At 39.2% G+C, this 22,341-nt stretch overlaps 1 protein-coding gene across 1 annotated transcript in view; it reads right to left on the bottom strand.

The window, feature by feature from the left end:
* Window positions 1–22,341, bottom strand: part of Zfp57 (ZFP57 zinc finger protein) — a 72,044-nt gene that overhangs the window by 19,423 nt on the left and 30,280 nt on the right. The window contains exon 4 of the mRNA XM_047557460.1: window positions 21,470–21,757. The gene's annotated coding sequence lies outside the window, so the exon portion shown is untranslated. The remainder of the gene's footprint in view (window positions 1–21,469; window positions 21,758–22,341) is intronic.

Below are 22,341 nucleotides of genomic sequence, written 5' to 3'. Positions count from 1 at the left end.
AGGAACTACCTTAGAGAAAAACCTCTCAAAGGAGAAACCAAGCCAACTTAAAAACCAAAAATAAGCCAAATGACTGGGAATACAAATCATATCTCAATCATAACCCTGAACGATAATGGCCTAAACTCATCAATCAAAAGACATAGACTGGCAGAATGGATTAAAAAGAAAGACCCAACAATATGCTGCCTGCAAGAGACTCATCTCATAGAAAAAGACATCCACAGACTGAAGGTGAAAGGATGGGAAAAAACTACCATGTACATGGACTCAGTAAAAAAGCGGGGGTTTCCATCCTTATATCAGATAAAGGGGACTTGAAGCCAAAGTTAGTCAGAAGGGATAAAGAAGGACATTTCATACTGCTTAAGGGAACCATAAATCAGGAAGACATAACAATAGTAAATATTTATGCCTCAAACAATAGTGCATCCATGTACATCAAACAAATCCTTCTCAATTTCAGGAATCACATAGACCACAACACAATAATTCTGGGTGACTTTAATGCACCACTGTCACCACTAGATAGCTCTTCCAAACAAAAACCAAAGAAACCATAGAACTCAATAACACAATCCATAACCTAGACTTAATAGACATCTACAGAATATTCCATCCATCAACGAGTGAATTCACTTTCTTCTCGGCAGCACATGGAACCTTCTTGAAAATAGACCATATGTTATGCCATAAAGCAGCCCTTAGGAAATGCAAAAAAATAGAGCTACTGCCTTGTGTTCTATCAGATCATAATGGACTGAGAGTAGAAATCAATGACAAAATAAAAAACAGAAATTACCCCAACACCTGGAGACTAAATAATATGCTATTGAATGAAACATGGATAACAAAAAAATATCAGGAAGAAGATAAAAAAGTCTTAGAGGTCAATGAGAACGACGATACAACATATCAAAATCTCTGGGACACTATGAAAGCCGTACTAAGAGGAAAATTCATTGTATGGATCACATTCCAGAAAAGAATGAAAAGTCAACAACTAAATGACCTAACATTACAGCTCAAAGCCCTAAAAAAAGAAGAACAGAATAACAGCAAAAGTAGTAGAAGACAGGAAATAATTAAAATCAGAGCTGAAATCAATGAAATTGAAACAAAAGAAACAATTCAAAAAATTGACAAAACAAAAAAGTTGGTTCTTTGAGAAAGTAAACAAAATAGACAAACCCTTAGCCACACTAACAGAGAAGGAGAGAGAAAACTCAAATTACTAAAATTCGTGATGAAAAAGGAAATATCACAACAGACACCACTGAGATACAGAACATAATGAGAAAGTACTTTGAAAATCTGTATTCCAACAAAATAGAAACTACCGAAGATATTGACAAATTTCTAGAGACATATGCTCCTCCCAAACTGAACCAGGAGGACATACACAATTTAAACAGATCAATATCAAGCAATGAAATAGAAGAAACCATTGAAAATCTACCATCCAAGAAAAGCTCAGGACCAGACGGATCCTCAGCTGAGTTCTACAAGACCCTCAAAGAAGAACTCATTCCAATACTTCTCAAAGTATTCCAGGAAATAGAAAAGGAGGGTACCCTACCAAACTCATTCTACGAAGCTAATATCACCCTCATACCCAAACCAGGCAAAGATACATCAAGGAAAGAAAATTTTAGACCAATATCCTTGATGAATATAGATGCAAAGATCCTTAACAAAATATTGGCAAACCGTATCCAAAAACATATTAAGAAAATTGTGCACCATGATCAAGTGGGGTTCATCCCTGGAATGCAAGGATGGTTTAACATCCATAAATCAATAAATATAATCCATCATGTCAATAGACATAAGGATAAAAATCATATGGTTATTTCAATTGACGCAGAAAAAGCGTTGGACAAAATACAACACCGCTTCATGCTCAAAACACTAGAAAAAATAGGGATAGTAGAAACATACCTGAACATTGTAAAGGCTATTTATGCTAAGCCCATGGCCAACGTATTCTTAATGGAGAAAAACTGAAACCATTTCCTTTAAAAACGGGAACAAGACAGGGATGTCCTCTTTCACCACTTCTATTCAACATTGTCCTCGAAACTCTAACCAGAGCAATTAGGCAGGCCAAAGAAATTAAAGGGATATGAATAGGAAAAGAGGAACTTAAGCTGTCACTATTTGCAGATGACATGATTCTATATTTAGAGGATCCAAAAACCTCCTCCAGAAAACTTCGAGACCTCATCAATGAATTCAGCAAAATAGCAGGCTATAAAATCAACACGCATAAATCTAAAGCATTTTTATATGCAAGCGACGAAACAGCTGAAAGGGAAATGAGGAAAACAACTCCATTTGCAATAGCCTCAAAAAAAAAAAAAAAAAAAAAAAAACTTGGGAATCAATCTAACCAAAGAGGTAAAAGATCTCTACAATGAAAAACTACAAAACATTGAAGAAAGAAATTGAGGAAGACCTTAGAAGATGGAAAGATCTCCCATTTTCTTGGATAGGCAGAATTAATATTGTCAAAATGGTCATACTACCATACTATAGCAAAAGTGCTATACAGATTCAATGCAATTCCAATTAAAATCCCAATGACGTACCTTACAGAAATAGAGCAAGCAATCATGAAATTCATCTGTAAGAATAAGAAACCCAGAATAGCTAAAGCAATCCTTAGCAGGAAGAATGAAACAGGGAGTTTCACAATACCAGAACTTCAACTATACTACCAAGCAATAGTAACAAAAACGGCATGGTATTGGCACCAAAATAGACAGGTAGATCAATGGTACAGAATAGAGGATACGGACACAAACCCAAATAAATACAGTTTTCTCATACTAGACAAAGGTGCCGAAAATATGCAATGGAGAAAAGATAGCCTCTTCAATAAATGGTGCTGGGAAAACTGGAAATCCATATGCAACAGAATGAAACTAAACCCCTATCTCTCACCCTGCCCAAAAATCAACTCACAATGGATCAAGGACCTTGAAATCAGACCAGAGACCCTGCATCTTATAGAAGAAAAAATAGGTCCAAATCTTCAACTTGTTGGCTTAGGATCAGACTTCCTTAACAGAACTCCCATAGCACAAGAAATAAAAGCAAGAATCAATAACTGGGATAGATTCAAACTAAAAAGCTTTCTCTCAGCAAAGGAAACTATCAGCAATGCGAAGAGAGAGCCTACAGAGTGGGAGAATATCTTTGCCACTCATACTTCTGATAGAGCACTAATTTACAGAATATATAAAGAACTCAAAAAACTCTACACTAAGAATACAAATAACCCAATCAACAAATGGGCTAAGGATATGAACAGATGCTTCACAGAAGATCTACAAGCAATCAACAAACATATGAAAAAATGTTCACCATCTTTAGTAATAAGAGAAATGCAAATCAAAACTACACTAAGATTCCATCTCACCCCAATTAGAATGGCGATTATCAAGAATACAAGCAACAATAGGTGTTGGAGAGGATGTGGGGAAAAAGGTACACTCATACATTGCTGGCAGGGTTGCAAATTAGTGCAGCCACTCTGGAAAGCAGTGTGGAGATTCCTTAGAAAACTTGGAATGGACCCACCATTTGATCCAGCTATCCCACTCCTTGGCCTATACCCAAAGGACTTAAAATCAGCATACTACAGAGATACAGCCACATCAATGTTCATAGCTGCTCAATTCACAATAGCCAGACTGTGGAACCAACCTAGATGTCCTTCAATTGCTGAATGGATAAAGAAACTGTGGTATATATATACAATGGAATATTACTCAGCTATAAAGAATAATAAAATTATGGCATTTGCAGGCAAATGGATGAAATTGGAGAATATCATGCTAAGTGAGATAAGCCAATCTCAAAAATCCAAAAGACGAATGATCTCACTGGTAAGCGGATGATGACACATAATGGGGCGTGGGGGGGCAAGAATGGAGGAAGGAGGGACTGCATAGTGGGAAAAGAGGGGTGGGAGGGGTGGGGGAAGGAAAAAATAACAGAATGAATCAACTCATTACCCTATGTGAATGTGTGATTACGCAATTGGTATGCTGTTACTCCGTGTACAAACAGAAACAACATGTATCCCATTTGTTTACAATAAAAATAAATTAAAAAAAAAAAAAGTATTCCTCTATTCTCAGGAACCTGAGACCAAGGTCAGAGCTGATAGGACAGAGCCTCCTCATGCAGGGTATTGCCACAGCAGCTAAGCATCCTGTGCCCTTGCACAGAAACATTCTCAGGCACCAGGCATGCCACAGCCATGAGGGCATCAGAGACCCCCAATCTCAGTCACTGCTCTCCCATCCTTACCACTCTCCATAGGATAACCACCCAGAAAGGCAAAAGCACTGACAGACAAAAGGGCCACTCACTCACACACCAAGTCTAAACTCCCTGAAGTTTTGTTTTCTAAAGGTTCACTTTTGAACTGGTAAGGGAACCTATTTTTGCCTCCTAGAAATGGAGGTATAAATAATAATCATGTTTTTAGCTTCAAATAGGAACATCTTTAATCCACACTATTAGTAGTACTCAAAGGGAAGGTATTTTCTGTAGGCATGGAACCTGGAAGACTAGCCTGTTCATTCCTTCATTTTCTCAAATACATTTCTTCTTCCTTTAGAGTCTTTCAAAGGTACCAAAATGGGTCACCTGGAAGGCTTTGTTTTCCTTTTCTCTCTGCTGTGTGCATTAGCAATCCTCACTAAGACTCAAAGACTAGGGAAATTTTGTCATATGCTGTGTGCCCACTTATGGGGAAGGGATAGGGATAATCCCATATGTCCATGAATCAGGAAGTGTCTCCAGACATGCTTTAAGAGTGTCAGAGTTTGAGATCTCAAAGGTCACTAGAGATCTTCCAGTCTGATGCAAAAGCTAAGACCCAGGATGGGGGGTGGTTAAAATGCTTCCTACTGCAATATGTATCATGTACTTCCTTTCATGTCCTTTATTTCTTTTCTTTTCTTTCTTTCTTTCATGTCCTTTATTTCTTTTCTTTTCTTTCTTTCTTTCATGTCCTTTATTTCTTTTCTTTTTCTTTCTTTCTTTCTTTTTTTTTAAGTACTGGTGATTGATCCCAGGGCCTCCGTGCATACTAGGTGCTCTACCAGCCCTCATCTCCTTTAGTCTTCCTTCTTAGTCCCTTTCTCTTTTTAAAGATCAGCACACGAATTAGAATAATTTATGCCAGGCATGGTGGTGCACACCTGTGATCCCAACAGCTCAGGAGGCTGAGGCAGGAAAATCACAGGTTCAAAGCCAACCTCAGCAATTTAGTGAGGCTATAAGCAACCTAGTGAGACCCTGTTCAAAATAAAAATAAAAAGGTCTGGGATGTGGCTCAGTGGTTTAGTGCCCTTGGGCTTAATCCCTGGTCCCTGGTACAAAAAAAAAAAAAAAGAAAAAAGAAAAAAAGAAAAAAAAAGGAATAAAGTTAAAACTACTAAGAATCTTTTTCTAAAAAACATAAGAATTTTTTTGTGAAATTAGGTTAGTCAAAAATTATTTATTGTCCCTATTATCATTATTTGCAGTACTAGAGACTGAACCCAGGGGGGCAATCTACCACTGAACTACATCCCAAGCCATTTTCATTTTTTAAAAGTTTGAGACAGGGTCTTACTAAGTTTTCCAGGCTGACTTTTCACTCGAATCCTCCTGTCTCAACCTCCCAAGTTGCTAGAGTTTCAGGTGTGGATCATTGCACCCAGCTCTTGTTTTATTTTATTTTTATTTTTCATTTTTGGGTACCAGGGATTGAACTTGGGAGTACTCAATCACTGAGCCACATTCCCAGCCCTATTGTATTTTATTTAGAGACAGGGTCTCACTGAGTTGCCTAGCGCCTTGCTTTTACTGAGGCTGGCATTGAACTGTGAGCCTCCTGCCTCAGCCTCCCGAGCTACTGAGATTACAGGTGTGTGCCACCGCACCTGACCTGTGTTATATTTTAAACTTTCTATTTTATTTTCTTAAAAGATAAAAGGTGGTTGGGGGGAACTGAGATGTAGCTCATTCGTAAAAAAAAGTCCTGAGTTCAATACCCAGTACCAAAAAATTAAAAAATTAAAGTAAATAAAATATAAAACAAAAAAGTGATGAAATGTATTTAATCAAGATTAAAAATGAACTTTTAAAAAAATGGTATTGGGGATTGAACCCAAGGGCCCTTAATCACTGAGCGGCATCCCCAGCTTTTAATATTTTATTTAGAGGCAGGGTCCCACTGAATTGCTTAAGGCCTAAGACTGGCTTTGAATTTGTGATCCTCCTGCTTCAGCCTCCAGAGTTGCTGGGATTACAGGAATGTCCCACCATGCACAAGAGAAACTAACTTTTGATAAACACAATTAAGGAAATAAAAATGCAATTCACAAAAGGGAGAAGAGTTTAGAAAACATATATATTTTCCAGAAGATATAAAGAATGCTTATAATTCAATAAAAAGGAAACAACAACCCTTCTGTTCATGCAAAAAATATTCAAAAAACACTTAGGAAAGAAGATATGCAAGTCACTAACAAGTACCTGAAAAGATACTTACCATCACTAGTTACCAAATAAATGCAAATTAAAGCCACAATGTATACCTACATCTAGAGTGGATAATACTAATAAGACTTGAAACAATACTAAATATTGACAGATGTGGAAATTACAAATTTTATATTTTAGCTGGGTGGGATGGCACATGCCTATAATCCCAGTGACTTCAGAGGCTAAGGCAGGAGGATCTCAAGTTCGAGCCCAGCCTTAGCAATTGAGCAAGGCCTCAAAACATTTAGTGAGGCCATATCTCATAAAAACAAACAAACGAAAAAACAAAACAACAACAAAAACAAAAACAAAAAGGTTAGGGAGGTATCTCATTGGTTGCCTAGGGTGGGAGAAATCAAATTCAGAGATGCATCAGGTAAATAAAATTAAGAATAAGGTAAAGAAAACTAATTTCTCCATTTTCCTTGTGGTGGTAGTAGCATGATTCTTAAAAAAAAAAAAAAAAAATACCCATATTGAGCTGGGTGTAGTGGTGCATACCTATAATCCCGGTGACTAGGGAGGCTAAGGCAGGAGGACTATCTCAGCAACTTAGCAAGGCCATCCCAAAATAAAAAATAAAATTAAATTTAAAAAAGTCTGGGGAATGTGGTTCAGTGGTTAAAGCACCCCTGGCTTCAATCCCCAGTACTCGTAAAAAAATTTTTACCAATATTCACCTGTGGAATTAAAATATATATGTATATATCGCTCTCTGCCGCCAAGTTTGTTCCGTCACCAATTCCAGTACAGAACTCCTAAAACCACAGTAATGTTTACGTATATGGTTTGTTTGTTTGTTTGTTTTGTATCAGGGACTGAACCGGGGGCGCTTAGCCACTGAGCTACATCTCCAGCCCTTTTTATTTTTATTTTTTATTTTTGAGACAGGGTCTCACTAAATTGCTTAGGACCTCATTAAGTGGTTAAGGCCTGCTTCAGGCTCCCAAATTGCTAGGATTACAGGTGTGCACCACAGCACCCAGCAGGACCCCTATTTTCTGAGCATTAAGTGTGCTAGGAAATTTTTTTGTTCTGATGGTTGATGTTTGACCCAGTTCCTGACACAGAGCTTCTAAGAACTTTGTAATTCATTCCTTCCTTCCTTCCTTTCCAGTATTGGAGTTTGAACCCAGGACCTCATGCATGCTAAGCAAGTGCTCTATCACTTTGTAATTTCTTTTGAATTTTTAGTTGTATATGGACACAATGCCTTTATTTATTTATGTGGTGCTAAGAATTGAACCCAGTGCCTGACACGCATGCCAGGCAAGTGCTCTACCACGGAGCCACATCCCAGCCTTCACTTTGTAATTTCTTAAGCAGCAGGAGTATCTGACATGGAGATCCTGTGTTCCTTAGAATTTCCTGAGTGATAGGGGTATCTTTTCCTCTAGTGAGGTGATTCTTGGATTGTGGCTGGTTCCAGGATGATGAAGTCATAATTAAAAGCTTGGAACTTTTATCCCTAACTTCCATTCTCTGGAAAGGGCAGAGGAGTTGAAAATTGAAGTTTTCATCATGCCTATGTGATGAAGCCTTCATAAAAATCCCTGAAGTATGGGGTTTAGAGAGATTTCTGCATGGTGAACAAGAACACATCCACAGGCTGGGAGGGTGACTTACCCCATCTCCATGGTAATCAGAGCTCCAGCGTTCCAGATTCTTCTGAACCTCCTGCTATGTCTTTCCTTATCTGTTCATTCATTTGCACCCTTTTCTAATAAATAGGTAACTCTTTATAGTTACCTTAGTTTTCTTAGCCATTCTGTAGTGGGTAAATGACCCAGACCTGGATATAAAGTAAACTAAGAACACTGTCTGTAAGAATTACTCCCCGGGAAAGAGAGAGTTCCCCTCCGCATTTCCACCAGGTGGGTTTCAGGAAAACTAATGAGCACCATTTACTCCTTCCTTTTGGGATGTAAAGGACTTTCCCTAGGATCTAGCTACTTCTCTTTGAAGTAAATGCCCCTGTGAAGGTTCCAGGCTGGGCAGAAGGCTAGGGATTTACTGAAGGCCTTGTAAGAGGAGCCAGTCTTCTTTATGGCATTCTGCTTTTGTAAACATGCTTCCCACTTGAAAACCCTTATACACAATCATATATCATTCTTTGAAACCTTGTGCCCGATTACGTACCGTTTTAGACTAGAAAATTTATGATACTAGATAGCCTATAATTGTTGTGAAAAATTGGTAAGGGGTGCTTAGTATTCGGAGTGTTAATCTCTGGGCCTGCTCATGTAAAATAAAGTTTGGTTTATCCCATTCTTGAGTGCCCTTGTGTGATTCCCATAACAATTCTAGCAAATAAATGAACCTGAGGAGGGAGATCTTGGAAACTTCCAATTTATGGTAGGAGTGCAGGTAAAACAGCCTGGGACTTGTGACTGGCATCTGAAGTAGGAGGCAGTCTTGAGGGAATAGTCTTTACCTGTGGGGTCTATACTAATTCCAGTTATTATTAGAATTGAATTGAGTTGAAGGATAGCCACCACCTGATGCCCTGAGAGTGAGCCAAGAGTGAACTAAACACTGCTATCACACTGCAAAAGCTGGTCCTGGAAACCCCAGAATCAGGGACTAGAGCTGGCCTATTCATGGGAAGCACAGACCTTACTCTCAGCTCCCCTATAGGGCTCTTCAATTTCCCTGCAGCCCCAGCATGATAAAACTGAGAAACCTGAATAAGAGGGAAAAGAACCTCCTAAATCTCCTCTCCTCCCTTCATCTTCTCTTTTTCCCTTTTTCTCTCTGTGTAAATTATACTATTCCTTTAATTATATAAAATTCAAGTGTAGTTTACCAATTGACTAATACTGACACTTCTGTAATTACTATTCATGAGAAAAACCCCAGCCAGAAACCCCTGAACCTTTTCTCAGCAGAATCCACCTCTCCTGAAAAGGTGTCCACTAAATGACCTTTACCCTGACCCTCTCTCTTAGGTTCCCCCCGACCCATGCCTTTCGGCCTCCCTAGCAGGTCCTATTTCTTCTCTATTTTTACTTCTCCAGGTGCTTCTCCATCTTCCTAAGCCAATGCCCTGGGGATGTCCTCATCCACCCCTCTTCCTAGGAATGGGGAATTCAGGGTTGGCTCCCAGAAGGAAGTGCCTTCATCCCTGGAAGCAGCAGCAGGAAAAATGGCAGTTTTTCTTGGGCTTAACTCTCAACCTAGGAATCAGCCGTTATAACCTGGAGACCTCTCTCTGCTTTGAGGTCAGAGTCCACCATTACTCTATGGAGAGGAAACGAATGTGAGCATAGATTTAGGACTATTTCAGTCTTTGAACCTGATGCAGAACTGGGACACCCCTTTGTGTACATGGCCCTGCCAGTTGTTGGAAGTCCAGTGTGACCCTGGGAAGGTCCCCACTTGAGGTGGGAGAGTTCTGGTCTTATGTACTCAACCCCATGGGCATACGTGTGTGCCACCACTCTGCCCTGCAGGATTCTGATTGAGGAGCCAGCGAGAGGACTGGGCTGTAGTCTGGCTGATGTGGAGGCAGGGCATCATCACGGGGGCAACCATGCTTCTGAGCAGCCCTGTACTACACAGGGAAGAAGAATTTCTGAAAGGAATCCTGCCCTATCTCTGAGGATTCCATCTCTTCTCTCAACAACCTCTCTCTCTAGCCCTTGATGACAATAATGTGTGGCTAGATACACACATGCACTCATGTATATATATATGTATATATATGTATACATATAAGTGTATATATACATATATATTACACTATATTTTTATGTGGACACTTATTATGGTATTATGGAACAAACCCAGGGCCTCTCATGAACTCTACCTCCACTGAGCTGCACCTCCCTGAGGGTTACTTTAAAAAAATTTTTTTTGAGTATTTTTTTTTAAATAACCTTAAATTTAGAATACTTTTTGTTTACAGAAATGTTGCAAAGCTATGACACTGGTCTTGTATATCCTACCCTCGATTTCTCCTATGGTAAACATCTTACTTTATCTATTTGTTAGAATCTTTAGGTTTGCATCATCCAGGCAATTGAAAATGTTTGGAATACACCCATAATCTTAAATCTCTAACAATATTTTTTCTTTGGCTTTATTTAGTCTGAAAAAATATGTTGTGTAAGCTAGCAGCATATTTTGGCATTAACCTACTAGACTCACAATACTCTAAGATTCATAGACTTTAAAAAAATTTTTATTTTTTATTGGCAAATTATGATTACACATGATAGTGGGATTCATTGTGACATATTCATATATGCACATGACATAATTTGATCAATCTCATTCACCACTATCTCCCCTTTCCTTTCCTCCCTTCCTCTAATCCACATTCTCCACTTTACTGGTCTCCCTTCTACTTTTTTTTTTTTTTTCTCCTCCCCTCTGAGGGGCCAGGGATTCAAACTGGGGTCCTTTCGTATGCTAGGTGAGTGCTCTCCAACATGAGCTATTTCTTCAGCTCCTCCCTTCCACTTTTATGAGATCCCTTGAACATTTCTTCTCTCTCTCTTACCTCCACATATTACCCTTGACTGAGTATGGTTTTTTTTAAAAAAATTTTAATTTGTTCCAATTGGTTATACATGACAGTAGAATGCACTTTGACACATCTGAGTATGGTTTATTTTGCTCACGTGATGTTATCTTGTTCCATCCATTTTCCTGCAAATGACATAATTTCATTCTTCTTTATGACCGAATAAAACTCCATTGTGTATATATACCACCTTTCCTTATCCATTTATCTATTGACAGACACTCAGGCTGATCCATAACTTGGTTACTGTGAATTGTGCTGCTACAAATAAATTAATGGGCTTTTTAAGAATTTATGCCTGGAGGAAAATAGGAATGGGGAGTAAAGGTGAGAGTGTTAATGGAGTTCCTTAGGTTTAAAATGGTGGCACATGCATGCAATCCCAGCTACTCTGGAGGTTGAGGCAGGAGGTTTGCAAGTTTCAGGTCAACCTGGTAACTTACTGAGATCTTTTCTCAAAATAAAAAAAATAATAAGGGCTGGGCACGTAGCTCAGTGGTAGAGTGCCCCTGGGTTCAATCCCAATACCAAAAAGAAAAAAAAAAAAAAAAAGAAGAGTTAAAACTAGTTTCATTTTCCTTCCGTGTTATTGTCCTTTATAACTATCCTTAATTTTTCTGTCCTACCTCAGTCCAGCATCCCCTCTCCAAAGAGGTAGAACAAGGTAATGAACCTATAACAGATTCTCTCTCTCTTTCTCTGTTGTGTGTATGTTACTGGGCATCAAACCTGGAGCCTCACCTGCTGAGCAAGTGCGCTACCACTGAGTTACATCCCCTACCCTTGGATTCCCTTTCTCAACAGCATGTTATTGTTTTCACTTCCTCACCCCATAACCCCAATCTTGCCAGTAAAGAAGAAAAATATGATTTGGACAAAAATCAAATCAATCAAATTGTGTAAGAATTAAGTGCCACCAAGGTCCATGCCTGTAATCCCAGTGGCTTGGGAGGCTGAGGCAGGAGGATCTCGAGTTCAAAGCCTGCCTCAGCAACTTAGTAAGGACTGGCAACATAGCCAGATCCTATCTCTAAATAAAATATAAAAAGTGAAAGCAAAAATAACTGAAATGGGGGACAGACCTCAACAAATCAGCAAGCTTTATTAAGCAGCGGAATGGCACATTTTCAGGAGAGAAAATGGCGATTGATTATAGGAGTGGTCTGATTTTTATAGGGTTTAAATGAGATTTGATTCATAACAAATAAGATTTGAATAATTTGTAAAATGCATCAGTTGGGCAGTCCGGGGTAACAGTTGTGCAAGTTCAAAGCCCAAATCAGGAAACAGTTGGTTATTAAGGGTGAATGAACATCCAGAGCCCATTATTTCCCTCCCCCTACCCCCTAATTCCTCACCCCCACCCCTGTCATATTGTCCTCCTTTCTCCCTGGGGGTTGTTATTTTTCATATCCTTCAAAAAGGGCCGGGGATGTTGCTTAGTGGTTAAGCACCCCGGGGTTCAATCCCTGGTACAAAAAAGAAAAAAAACAAACAAATAAACAAAAACAGACTTAAGTGCCATAAATTTCTTTGTATTCTATCCCTTCCCTGTGGTACCATATTCAGTTTCCACTCTCAACTCAACTTATGCTGATATATGGTATCCCCGTTTACAGTGATGTGTTGGTCAGCTTTTTCATCACTGTGACCATAAGACCTGACAAGAACATTTTTAGAGAAGAAAAAGTTTATTTGGTTCATGGTTTCACAGGTCTCAGTCCATAGATGGCTTGCTCCATTGCTCTGGAATTAAAGTGAGGCAGAATATCATGGCAGAAGACTGTGATGGAGGAAAGCAGCTCAGAATATGGTCACCAGGAAGCAGAGACACTTCACTCATCAGGGACAAAATATAAACCCCAAAAGGCAAGCCCCAGTGATCTATTTCGTCCAGCCATACCCTACTTGCCTGTTATCAACAGGTTAATCCATTCAAGCAGATCAACGCACTGATTGGGTTAAGGTGGCCAAATCATTTCACTTCTAAACTTTCTTGCATTGTCTCACACATGCGCTTTTGGGGAATATCTCATAAAAGTGATTAAACTCTGATCAATAATTTTTTCTTTTTTTCAGTACTGGGGATTGAACTCAGGGGCACTCTACCACTGAGCCACATCCCAATCCTTTTTATTTTTTATCTTAAGACAGGGTCTTTAAAAGTTGCAAGCGTTGTCCTTAAACTGGTGATCCTCCTGCCTCAGCGTTCCAAATCACTGGGATTCCAGGTGTGCAGTACCACACCCAGATGGAGTCCTAATTTTACTGCTCTTGTTAAATCACTATCTGCCCTCTTCCCCATGCCATTCCAGGGCATTATCTGGCCCTAAGAGGTATTAAATTCCTTTGAAATCCTGAAATTAGCATTGCCCACACCCCTGCTCTCAGGTTTACCTTATTTGGTAAAACTTTCATCTATATTGCCATGAAAACAATGGAATTGCGGATATTTCAGGATGGCCCTTTTCCTCTCCATCCAGAGGCACATTTTCATGCCAATTGAACCACCTGGCTGCAGGCATACCCGCTGCCTGTGTGCTGTGGCAGTGACTGCACCCTAACTTACAAAACCAGCACTGTTTTCTTCATTTACCCTTATGTTCTTCATGCTGTGTCTGCTCTCTTACAAGTTCCCATATGGCACTTCTCCACATAGCAGCCGTCACCCATGAACAAGGTCTATTGACCAATCCCTTTGTCATCTTGAACTCTTTAAAGTGTCATTGTAACACTAAGTCCAGCTATACTTCTATCCCTCCCTGATAATGGAGATCCCATTCCACTCCACTCCATAGGATTGACTCATAGTTATAGAAATGTTTTTTAAAAAAAATTTTGGTACTTGTAGATGGACAGAATGCCTTTATTTTTATGTGGTGCTAAGAATTGAACACAGTTCCTCACACATGCTAGGCAAAGTGCTCTGCCACTGAGCTACAACCCCAGGCCTAGAAATGGTGTTGAAGGAAGAGGATCGGGCTGGGGATATAGCTCAGTTGGTAGAGTGCTTGCCTAGCAAGCACAAGGCCCTAGGTTTGATCCCCAGCACCACGAGGGTTAAAAAAAAAAAAAAAAAAAAAAAAAAAAAAAAAAAGAAGAGGGTCTCTCATGATATCTTCGTAGATAACTCAGATTTATTTGAGGCATACTCTGCCCACTATAAAATCAACCCATGTTGTGGAACTTATTGCTCTTACTACAGCTTGCACTCTGGCAAAACAAAAAACTGACACTGCTTAACATTGGCTCCAAATCTGTCTTTGGAGTCTGCCAAGCAGTTGACAATTTGGAAATCCAGCATTCTTGTTAGGCTGATACTTCAATTACCAACCTGTAACAGTGGTCCACTTTATGCTTTGAATATAGCCCTTGCTGCTCAGTCACTGTGACATTTTAAAAATGGACATGTTTCTTTCTCCTCTCTCCCTGCTCCTTCCTAATCTCAGGGGAAACAGGATTACCCTTCTTCCCCATCCTAGGCAGATATATCTGTCCTTGAGCACATACCTACCACAGGAACAAAGTAATTCAAACTTTGGGAATGGCACCAGAAGATCTCAGAAATTGCTATCTCCCAAATTAAGTGAATTACAACTCAGAACAGAGAATACTTTGAATGTAGCCTTTGAAAACTCCCTGTTCCCCTGGATGCAAAGAATCACACACTCTAGGACAGGAGTTCCCCGTGTTTCTCCTTTGTTAGCAAAGCAATAAAACTGTGTTCTCAAAAGCACATCTTCACTATTGGATTGGCATTGGGGAAAAGCACCCAGCTTTTGGTAACAAATTTGGTACTCCAGGTGGAACCCAAGAGCAGCCCTGATGTGGCTTTCTGGGGCAGGCTTGACTCTCCAAGTAACCCCACTTACATGCTGAGGATGCAAGGTAGCTGGCAAACTTGAGAGTCTTAACTGAAGACGAGTTAGGGAGATGGGTGAGTTTGCCTTAGATTGAACTGTCCCAACAGCTACTGAAGCTTCTTTTGCTTTGGGGAACTCCCACCTCCTCTCCCTGAATGGCACAGGTTGCTCCATTTTGGTCCACTTTGAGAAAAAGGAAATTGAACTCAGTAAAGTTGAGACACTCTTGGTCATCTGGTGAGTCCCCCAGTGTGCACACCAAGACCCTTGATTCCACGTCTGGTTCCTCTTTGTGGTGCATCTGTGGTGCAACTGGTGTAGGAGTAATGGTTAAGTGGGACTTGAGAACCTAGATATTTGCTCCTTTCTGGTCTGTTTTAGGTTCTCATCTGTTTGTTAGCCTTTGGAATGAAAATCCCCTCTTGTGTTTTTTGTTTGTTTGTTTGTTTTTTGGTTTGTATCTGTTACTGCCATTTAAGAACTAGGCCAGTCAGGCACAGTGGCACACACCTGTAATCCCAGTGGCTCAGGAGCCTTAGGCAAGAGGATTGTGAGTTCAAAGCCAGCCTTAGCAACAGCAAGGTGCTAAGCAACTCAGTGAGATCCTGTCTATAAATAAAATACAAAATAGGGCTGGGGATGTGGCTCAGTGGTTGAGGGCCCCCGAGTTCAATTCCTGGCAAACTCCCCCACCCCCATCCCCACCAAAAACAACTAGGCCATGCTGCATTAATCTTACTGGTAGTCTCTTGAGAAGAGATATCTTGACTGAATGGACCATCTATAAGTCTAAGAAAAAGATGTTTTACTATAACAAAATCTGGTCTTTGAATGGTTTTCTGAATTATAGAATCTTGTAGTTGGAGTTGGTCTGTTGGAGGTAATGTAAGTGGGAGAAATTATGTGTAGGTCTGTCAGTTTTAAATGTTCTCATCTGTCAGTCTGGTCTCAGGGATCTTCTCTGGTTTGTTTGTCTCTGTGTTTTTTTTTTTTTTTTTCTTTTCTTTATTTAAAAAATGTGTTACTGGCCCTTTAAGACATGGCCATGCTATGTTGATCTTATCACGGTCTCCTAGGAAGAAAGATCTTGGCTGAATACACCACCTATAGGTATTATACTGTCTAAGAGGAAAATGAGGCCTTTGGTTTTTCTGAATCATTATACAATCTTGCAGTTGGAGTTGGTCTGTTGTAGGTAAAGTATATGGAAGAGATTTTATATAGGCATTTATGCAGTTGCATAGATGGCATGATAAGGAGTCTAAATAGTCAGAAATTAAATTGAAGGTGCAAAAGGGCACTGTCTCTCATGTGCAAGGATAGTAGGACACCAGAAGAAAGGATTAAAAAATATTTAAATCCTTTAAACCCAGTGCTGGCAGTCCCAGCACAGTTTCTCAGCCTGGTCCTAGGCAGCCACAGATCATCTTTCTATGGGCTAAGAACATTTCCCCCTCAAGGACTGGACCCGGAATCATAGGGAATAAGAGATGATGAAGTTCAATCAACAGCTACTTCCTGCTGATTAAGGGGATAGGCCTATAAGATAGGTATCTCCAATCCTTGTTATATGTCAGTGAAATGCTTCAGATTATAAGTGAGGTCTATCCAGGGGGCCATGGTAATTGTCTGGTTTAGTAGAAACAGACTGTAAAGCTATCTGGGAGGCAGATGCCCTATGAACAAAACAAGAAGACATTTGTATTGGACAAAGATTGATACAACAATAGACACAGCACCATCTAAATATACCAATGATATGATAATGACTATAGATATCAGCAGTTTCTTCCACCAGGAAGTGTCAGAAAACCATGAGCTAAAAAGTTGATCCCAGGACAAAAAAGGTTAGGATAGAGCATCTATTTGAAAATGTAAATCTTTAAGGATTTTAGTTACATTGTCATAGTGGTCAGGAATGTAAACACAACACTTAGTCTGGATAATGGCATAAATGCCACCCTGAGCTGTAGTGTGAACATCCAAAGTCATCTTTTTTTGTAATAGTGTCACTTCCGTGTTAAGAAAAAAAATCTGAGTTGTTCTTTCATATCCTCCAGTCTTACTTGTGTTGGGGCTGATACAAGTGTACATCTGAAGTTACACTAAAAGAATGATTGACTTTCCTTTTAAATGCCCAGATATGCTTATGCTTTGGTTATAATTTTCTTTCCAGGTACTTAAGACCAAGTTGACCAAAATTGACCTTGTTTCTATCTATGGTTAAGAGTCAGCTTAGTTTCCTTAGGGGTCATTCTTGGGAACTTGGGAGAAGTCTCTTGGCTTCTTTAGCTTTACCCTACCAGTTGAGCTACCTTGCCAGGCTGGGTCAGGGTCTTGCTTCCCTTGGATGTATTAGGGACAGATTCCTTTACAACACCCCTCCTCTTTGCAGGATGTGCAATGGTTAGCTTCCTGTTCTCTAGGGCTTCATTGATCCCTCTGGATCAGGAGGTCATGTGGACCGGAGTTGAAAAGCCCCTAAGTCTCCTCAATCCCTGGGCTCAAGTTGACCTTAGAGGGGAAGAGCCAAATATTGGCTATTTCTTTCTTGACCTTTCATTTCCTTAATTTTTCCTCCCAAGTTTTGGTTTTAAACATCTAGCAAGTCAGTATCACCAGTCTTAAAGTAGGAGTACTAGATTTTACAGTTATTTACCCCTTCCATTTAACTGAGGTCAGTATTAGTATTGAAAATCAGCTTTATATCTTGTCTAATAGGTGATGGCTTATTATCTTAAATTAACTTAGGTTGTAATATTAGAAGTTGTATTTCTGCAGGGCACTAATAGACAATGGTTATAAAGTTTAAAATGAAAATACAAAATGAACTTAACAACCATAAAAACATATTTAGTTTGCATAATAGCTATGAACCAAGAAATACAATTTTTATAACCCCAAACTTTAACTTCAAACTTTAGTTTGAAGAACAACAGTTTGGTAAAATGTTCTTTTAAGCCTTATGTTTTAAAGATTTGTATACCTGGAAGATATGAATACATCTAGTATACTAAGAAGCCAGGAACAGTACCACCATTATATTGATGTTCTTATATTAACCAAGTTTAGCTTTTAAAGAAAAATTAATAATCTGTTAGTATAGTGTAGTACTCTAAAATGACAGTTGTTTGTTTAACCAGAGTTGTACAAATGTTAATCTCTTTAAGAGTAATATCCTCAAATAAGAAAACTCAACAGACACAAGAAATTGTCTTGATAGATAAGAGCAGACTAATGTCTTAAGAAGCCCTTATTACTCTAACACATAGAGAATGAAATTCTGGCTCATATCAGTACATTAATATTTGACCCTAAAAAACTTAAATAACTTTAACTGGTTGTACTAATTATATCCAACTTAATCACACACAAACTTTTTGAGATTTACCCTCCACAAACCTGTGTAACTTACTTATATGTTCTACAACTTGTTTACATCCTTAGTTTTCCCTCTTTTTCATTTTGGACTTTTGCACAAGAATATTACTTTACCAGAAAAACACCCTCTCCATCTAAAACTGTTTCTTTCACCTTCTAATTTTTCATAGCAAAATATATTTCCATAGCTATAACTTTCTTTTATCTTTTTCAGTTTCAGACCCCTTTCTTAAATTTATATTCTGAAACAATCCTTATGAATGTTTTCTATGTATTTAATTTACACAACAAATTTCATTCTGGGAGAGGGATCAGACAATCTAGAATACACAAAAATTGTGCCTTAGTCTTTATCAGAGATTGCACTCAAGGGGTTGGAGCACAGGATATTTTGACCCTGACCTGTCTCCCTTATCATTATCATAATGTCATCAACTTTAAAGAGTTTTCCATGGTCAAATGTACCCAGTCTCCTTTTGGGCCTTTTTTTCTTATACTAGGCATATTGATATCAGTGAAGGAGGCCCCAGCGAGGTGATCTGTAGCTACCTGGGGCCAGGCTGAGAAACAGTGCTGGGACTGCCAGCATTGAATTAAAAGAATTTAACTTTTTTGTAACCCTTTCTTTTGGTCTCCTATTATCCTTGCATGTCTTTTGGTACCTTCAACTTAGTTCCTGACTGTTCAGACTCCTTATCATATAACTTTATAAATATCTATACATAACAGAATCTTCTATATACCTACCCCTGACAGATTAACTCTAACTGTAAGATTGCATAATTATCCAGAAAACTATTTAAAGGCCATCTTGTGTGACAGCAAAACGTCTTTTACTTAGACAGGTCCATACCTCTAGATGGCCCATTTGGCTAAGACTTTCCCCACCCCCAGACACTATCAGTAAGGTTAAATGTAGTATGGCCTATGTCTTAAAGGGCCAGTAACATCTGAAAAACAGATAAGAGCAGATCACCAAAACCAGGGCTGACAGATGGGAACCTTTAAAACAGACAAACCTGCACATACAAATTTTTCCATAGTTTGGATAGTGAAGGATACAGGGCAGGTGGAGGAGTGTGAGTCAGTGCAGCTGGCTCAGATTCTCCTTCATTATTGGCATCATTCTTAGAGTCAGAAGTCCTTGAGTGTTGGCTTTTAGGAAGCCTAAGGTTTGAGTCAGAATACTGAAGTCTTCTTGGATCCAACTAAAACAACAACAGTATTTTATCATCTTTTGAGCTTTTGTTTTTTTAATCCTTGTATGTAGAAAAATATATGAAAGGAGAATTTTAACTCTTAATAATCTTGCTTTTAGTGAAGACCCAGAAACAAAGCAATTTTCAACTATCTTTCCATTGGCCAATAATTTAAAAAATTTATAAATGTTTATCCCATTTATGTTAAATCTGATTTACCCATTTTTAACTTAAGTTACTCATGAAAACCAAGTTTAGTTAACATTTTAAGCCATCCTTTTCTGTGGAAGAAAAATTCTGGAAGCAATGAACATTATACTTTAAATGTTTTATAAAAAATGACACCATTCATTGGTTAATCACCTGGGGAAAAATGTGTGGCTCAGTAATTTCAAAGATGCTTTAAAATTTTTATCTCTTTAACCATTTTAAGTCATGTGAACTGAAAGGTATTTGAATCCATTCTTTTAATTTTATGAGTAATCTTCATCTATATGCCAATTTTTGGTATCATATACATGATATATAGACACAAGCACAATGTAGACACAGCATATAATACACAGGTATGTACACACATACATGAAAATCAGCAGAAAACAAAGATTTTATGCCAGGTATGACTTCTACAGGTAGGATACAAGAGCTATAAGAGTTTATTATAATAAAGACTGTCAGATTTAGCCCTTTAGAAATTAAAATAGTGCCTGTGAAGTTGGGAACATTAGGAATAGTCTTGTTAGTCATGGTAGACGCAGAAGTCAAAGGTTCAGGGGACCTTTCGTCCTTTGTGGAGGCAGATTTACTCCCACCACTACCACCATTTATTTTTCTGCTTTGGACTCTTCAAAGGAGAAGATCTCTTTCTTTTTCTAGTGTATTGGAGAGTTAATCCTTGAACAGCTGGCCTCTGAATAAAGACAGTAGAAAGAAAAACAGAGGGCAATAAACTTCAGTTAGATAACTAATTGGTTCAGGAGAAAGGGTGAATTCATTATTTTAAAAAAATGAGATCAGAAAAAGACAAAAACTGAAAAAAATGACAGGGCCATAATTACTCTAGAAAGGGAGTGCACAGAACAACATTATCAGACCAGAGTGTACTTTTGGATCAGATTAGAGTCAGCTTAGATATTTGAAGAATGTAGGGACCTGTGAAGTCCTCAGAAAAAGTTTTTAAGAAAAAAACAAACTTATACATTTGGGATTTTTCCATTTTTCTTCCCTGTGTCCATCTGGAGAGAAGAGAAAACCATTCAGGGAAGAACTTATTGAAAGAACAGAATCCTAGAATACAAGAAGAGAGAAAACAGTCTTGTACATCCCACAGCAGCTTGGATTTAAAGTGACACTTTATCCCCCCATGTTCTGCCCAGTGTCAGTGTTGCCAGACAGACAAGGAGCGCAGTCACACAAAATGCCGGCCAGCCTGGCTACATCCCTGAAGGAACTTAGGTGCTTCTTGGTTGAAGGTGTACCATACTGGTATAAACCCTGGGCCTGGTCAGAGGTTCTGTTACAGGATGTGAATTGCCATTATGCCATACAAAGTCATCATGGAATTGCAGGTTAGGCCTCCCTTGGATTCCATAGCACACCCCTGGAGCCACATATAGTTTCACACTCACTAGCACACGTATTCAGGAATTTATACATCACTTCGAAGAATTCTAACATTACTTTCCTTGTCTCCCACCTTTCCTGGGAGCTCAGCCTGAACAAATGCTGTTTTTCTCCCCCCAGCCCTCCTTTAGAGCTGCAGTTTCCACTCCAAACTGCTGAACTGCTGAACTGTTGTGCACACTAAGCTGCTGCCTTAAACCCTGCCTTTCTTTAGAGCGGCAGTTTCCACTCCAAACCATCATGGAGCTTACTTGTGCTGCTCTGAGAGTTGATCAGACTCTCCTTCCACCAATAGGGATAGCACGGACTCTGGTCCCAGGACCTACCTTATCCTGTAGCTGATGGTTCCTGATGAGTTGGTCTGTTCCTCCTGAGTCTGCTTAGGGCTCAGCCATTCTTGGGAGGCTGGAGCGTCAGCTGAAGGGAACCTGGAAAACCATCAGGTAGCCAGCTCTCTGATCCATCTTGGTGCTCTCTCCCTCCAGTTGGGTCAAGCCACCTGAAGGAGCAGCTTCAATGGGTGAGTATGCTGGGTCCTCCAGGAAATCACACTCAGGAAGAGACCAAGCACCACTGGAGGGTTGGAGAACTCAGGTTGATTTATGCCAGTGAACCTAGATAAGATAATGCTCTGAAGTTCTGGGCCCCGAGATGAGGTTACGTGGGGCTTTTATAGGAAATGTGACATCATTTCTTAACCATTATAACATTGGTGGGTTTTAATTCTTGGCCTATATGACCAAAGACCATGGACAAGGAGTTTATAATAAGTAGTTCACAGGTGTAGAACAAAAACAGTAAAACACTTCTGAGTGTTATTGCAAAGTGGCCTTTATCACAGGCAGTAGTTAACTCAAGATAACCTGAGTTTACCTCCCTAAGGGCTATATTTATAATAACAAAGCCTATAAGGTTATAGTTTAGACAGCAATTAATTGGCCTAGCAATTAAGTGTTGTAGCTACATTTCTATAGCATTCAGAAAGTTACAAAGTATAAGAAGAAATGACTCTTTTACAGGCATCTGTTGAATCTCTGGCTTCAAAAGCCTAGCACAGGGATGTTTACATTTCAAGAGGGAGTAGTCAGACTCCTAGAGACAGTTATTTATAATCAATCGGTAAGGAACCAAGGTTAATTAGGCTGACAGCAAAGAAGGGCAGTTAACCCTTTCCTCAGGCACTGATTCTTTATCATAA

This window comes from Sciurus carolinensis, chromosome 7 (assembly GCF_902686445.1).
Source record: "Sciurus carolinensis chromosome 7, mSciCar1.2, whole genome shotgun sequence".
Taxonomy (NCBI): domain Eukaryota; kingdom Metazoa; phylum Chordata; class Mammalia; order Rodentia; family Sciuridae; genus Sciurus; species Sciurus carolinensis.
Note: the sequence above shows the minus strand (reverse complement) of the source record. Positions and strands in the feature narration are given on the sequence as shown.